Source organism: Nannospalax galili, unplaced genomic scaffold (genome assembly GCF_000622305.1).
Source record: "Nannospalax galili isolate Female #2095 unplaced genomic scaffold, S.galili_v1.0 scaffold291, whole genome shotgun sequence".
In the NCBI taxonomy this organism is placed as follows: Eukaryota; Metazoa; Chordata; class Mammalia; order Rodentia; family Spalacidae; genus Nannospalax; species Nannospalax galili.
This window is the reverse complement of record NW_008330588.1, coordinates 4,835,964-4,841,142: the sequence shown is the minus strand read 5'-3', so window position 1 is coordinate 4,841,142 and position 5,179 is coordinate 4,835,964.

Sequence of the window (5,179 nt, the reverse complement as noted above, 5' to 3'; positions counted from 1 at the left end):
GAATTCTACATTTTTCTCTCCCTGTATATTCTAAAAGAGACCATGAGAATCACAGGCAAGTTCTTACCACTTTTCACTTCTTTTCTTTTGCTGTTCATTCCTTTTTACCCTTACTTCCTCCCCGGTAAGTATTTCACATGCCATGTCTAGGTCTAGGTGATGAAATATCAAATTATCAATTTTAAAATGCTAGAAGATTTATGCTAAAATGAAATTTTAAAATTCTTCCTGGGGGCTGGAGAGATGGCTCAGCATTTAAGAACACTGGTTGTTCTTCCAGAAGACCCAGGTTCGAATCCCAGCACCCACACAGCCGTTAACAACTGTCTGTAACTCCAGTTCCAGGGGATCCGACAGCTTCTTCTGTCCTCTGCGGGCATTGCATGACACACATGCACTTACCTACATGCAGGTATAACACTCATACATATAAAATAAAAATAATAAATAAAATATTTTAAATTCTCTCTAAAGTTTCTCATAATGTTCTTCAATTTCACACTCTGATATTGCAAATGATGTGTGGGTCCAGGTCTCACAGTGAAAGAAGGGCATTTACTTATCAACAGGGCATTCTGTGGGGGATAACAAACTTTCACAAAAAGCAAAAGACTGAATTTTCTGGACATTTTTAAATAATGTCGCCTAAGCCGGTGCTAAGCAAACCCGTGAAAAGGTGGTGTGAAACCAATCATGAAAACCACAGGATTCTGAGCACCTTGTAGCAAGATAAAATTGGAAGTACTAGTATTTTAGATTGAAAAATTCACAGCAGTTAATTCTGAAGGTTTATGAAGCAATCTACTAAGCTGAGTATCATTTCTCTAAGGCTTATGTTTCTGCAACTTTTGGCCCAGACAGCTTTAAAATATTAACTCTGTTCAGGAGCAATTTTAACAACACCTCCCATCAACAGTAATGATACCAAGGAGCTGTTTGTCCTGCATCGATGACTCTCTTCATGGAATGAAATTATTGTTTTCCTAAGTGAATTCATCTCAGGATATTTTCAGAAGAACTTTCAGAATGGCAAATGTAAACCAAATGTAAGACTTGCCAATCACAAAGGAAAAAGATAGAACACAATAAACTCATGATGGAAATATACAGTAGAACTTGTCTTGCATTAATTTCCTTTCCTTCTTGCTGGTGATACCGATTTTGTATATAATAGCACATATAATAATCTGTAAGTAGACAAAATTGCTTTGTGAAATGTTTCCTCTGTTAGCTCCTCCTCCCACCATTCAATCTGCTGGAGACTTTTTCCATTTTCTTCAAGTCCTAAATGTCTCTGTACAGGTAGTGACTGTCACTTATCTATTATACTATCTACGGACAACATGCTAGAAAGTTCTGGTGACCTAGAAATAAATGGGCCATATACCTTACTAAGGCTTAACATCAAAAAAAGTCAAAACATACAGTAAAGGATGGATCTGTTAGATCATGAAAGAAGCACACACCTTGTTACATATTTGCCCTGTTCAGTTCCTTGCAAATAGTACAGAAGAGTATAGGCAATTTGCTTGTCTCTTCCTATGAGTGTGGCATGATTGAATGAAATTATTTCTTGTAATTCATTTCATACTAATATTTACACTATATGTAAATTATTCTAAAAACAAAATATATATTTTTATAAATATTTCATTATTTTTTAAATATTTTTTAATTTTTTATGTGCATGCATGTATTGCCTGCACATCAGTAACTGCACCAGTGTCATGCAATGCCTGTGGAGGACAGACGAGGCTGTCAGGTCCCCTGGGACTGGAGTTACAGACAGTTGTTAGCTGCAATGGGTGCTGGGGTTCGAACCCGGGTCTTCTGCAAGATCATTCAGTGTTCTTACCCACTGAGCCATCTCTCCAGCCCTCATTTAATATTTTTATTTTATGGTATGAGAGTATTGTCTGCATGTATATAAGTGCACCTGTGTCGTGTGATGCCCATGAAGGTCAGAAGAGGGCATCGGATCTCCCGGAACTGGAGTTATGAATGGTTGTTATTCGCCATGTGGGTGCTGGGAATCTAACCCGGGCCCCCTGCAAGAGCAGCCAGTGCTCTTAACCACTGAGTCATCTCTCCAGCCCTGTATATATGTTCTTTTACAAAATAAAAGAGGAAGCAGAGAATGGCAGCTGGCATATCTGCAAGCAGTCTCTCTGCTTCCTGGACTCCACAGTAAGAGCTGCTTTACTCTGTCTCACTCTCTCCACCATTAGGGCTAATATCTTTGAAACAGTGAGAAAAATATCTTTCCTGTCTCAAGAAGTTCTATGTCAGGTGTGTTGTGGGACACCACACTGAACTAACACATGGGACCACAGAGCCAAGTGGTGTCGCCATAAGATGTGAAGTATAAGACAGCAATGGAGGCAGCAGCTGTGGCTTTCCAGGGAGCTTCTAATATGTTAATGGAAACTGGTTTTGCCTAGACTTTTCTTAGCGTTCCATTTATGTCAAGAAATTATACCCAACTAATCTCCTAAAGAAATGTTAAATTAATAGAATAAAGCAGTAAATATGAGTTATAAAAGTTATTAAAATTAATACTTGAAAATTTGAGGCACAAGACCCCAACTCCTCATCATCATACTGAATCACACAACTCTGATTATAACTGTCAATTTCTCCAAATTTGTAGCTGGTTCTCCCTAGGTACCACACCTGGCATGCTGCTTTGAGCTCCTGCACTTTCTTGATGGGGAGGCAGATGGAGCTGCACCTCACCCTACTTGTTTATTCTCATTTTATATTATCATTTCACTAGGGTATGAGTAACAGACACTGGAAAGTCCACTCTTAAAAATTAGCCAATTCCTATCTGTAGTCCGCTGATTAAGAGCTTCAGCTAATGTCTAATTTTGGAAAGACAGCCTCTGCGGTCCTATTTTTATTAAAGACCTGTGATTATTGTTGAAATAGTTATCCCCACATAGAGAATTTGAGCAATACCCTTTCAATATTCTGCTAAATACCAGACCCTATGCGATTACCTAAAACCCTGAGTCAGCCTAGGGTTTCATATGCTTGTGTATTCAACTCCAAACTACATCTTTACTGGAATTGAAAGAAGTTAAAAAACAATTAATCTGAACTTTCGGTAAAAAATACAAATAAAGGGCAATCTGATTACATCACCAGAACATTTCACATGGCAGTTGAGACAGTTGTCGAGGCCAGCAATTCTTACTCCTGACTGCACATCTACTTACGCGGAAAGCTATTTAAAAAATACCAGTGCCCAGATGTTACCCTGTTTCAACTTAATCAGGTATACCAAAGGTGAGGTCCAGACTTTCCTATCTGCTTAGAGCTCCCCAAGTGAACTAGAAGTTCAATTTGGAAGCTCCTAATCTCAGCCTTTTGGCCCATAAGTCCACTTGGCCAAGGTTTCTAGTTTTGAAATTATTTTTCCTTTGGGACGATTGTTTTGCTTTTCTGCTCCTTCGCTTTGTAAACACCCTTTTCTCCCGGAATTGATTGCTTTCATTTCCCTGTTTCATCACTGTAATTCTTTTCCTGAGTGTATTATGACACTGTACAAAGGGACTTGACTCAAAAGGGAAAATAAAGCTAAAGTGTGCTCTTTGTGCTGGTCTGAGAAAGCCACCCACTGCAACTGAAAACCAGCACGTAAAAACATCTGGATTCAAGTGCATAAAGACGAGACTGTTTTACAGGAAATGTTTACTGGCACTTTGAGGATTTGAAAAGTTTAGGCATTACCTTCTAAAACTTCTGGGACAGGTCATCAGCCTTGGGGCTTCTGCATCAAGAGAGAACTGAACTGACACAGCTAGATAGTAAGGTCTACTGGCACCTGCAGGATACCCGAGGTAGATTTGAAACATTTGGGTCATTATAAAGTACTGGGGAAGCTATTAGAGATTTATGTAGACCCTTACTGAGAATGAAAGAAGCAAAATTAATATGATTCTTAACAGGCATTTTCATTTCTGGTCCCTCATACTTCCTGTTTAATGTTTTATGTTTACTTTGAAATTTAAAAAACACGAAACAGAAGGTCTTTTTTTAAATTTATTTATGCATGTATGCATTTTACATGTATACAACGTGCCTTGATCATGTCCACACCCCATACTTCCTTGAACTCCTCTTGGGGCCCCTTACATGTTCCCTAACCAACTTCACGTCCTCTTATTATTTTAGTACCCCGAGTCCATTTAGTGCTGCCTACATGCACACGTGTGTGAGGCCATCCACTGCAGCATGGACAACCTACCAATGAGCACATCCCAAAAGAAAAGTAACTCTCCTTCCCTCAGGAGCCATCAACTGCCAATAGCTCTTCAGCTAGAGGTGGGGCCTTGGGAACCCCACCCACATCCATGCTAGAATTTTGACTTGATTGACCTTGTGCACTTCTCATTCAGGTACAGCTCTGGTGTTGTCACAAATGCAATGCCCATGTCATGTCCAAAAGACAGAATTTCAAGCGCTCCTCCCCATCATCTGGCTCTTGTGTTCTTCCCATCCACTTTTCTGGGATGTTCCATGAACTTTGGGTAAGGAAATGATACAGATGTCTCATTTAAGGCTGACCACTCACAGACACTTATTCTCAGCACTTTGACTACATATGAGTCTTGTATTAACCATTATTCACCGAAAAAAGAAAGTTCCTCTGGCCACAGTTGAAAGCAACACAGATCTATTGGCAAAAACACATTTATATGGCAGATTGACAACACAACAGTTTAGCAAGACAACAGTAGGTTCCCTCCTACAGTCTATAACCTCACCAGCCATTGGCTTTTTACCAGGTTTATAGTACCAAGCATGAATTTCTCCTAAGGAGCAGTCCTCAAATCCAATCAAAAACTGGTTGGTTAACCCCCTAACAGTCATGCCTCTATTGCACCAGTGGGCAAATCATGCCTGGCAGGTCAGTATTATACTGCGTAGGGTCCAGAGCTGGATAAGACCACTGATGTCTTTTCTCCCCCACCTCAGAGGCCTGCATGGCACTTTCTATTACTATGAAAGCTAGTCTGCAGAGAGGAACTTCTCTGGTCAGTTCCAGTGTGATCATTCTATGTCCCATGACCATAGCTTGTGATGTCTTTGGCAGTACGGTCTTACTGTCTAGTTATGTTGGGCAATCAGGACCAATGGCAATATCCTATGTGGTTTGGGACCTCACTGCAGA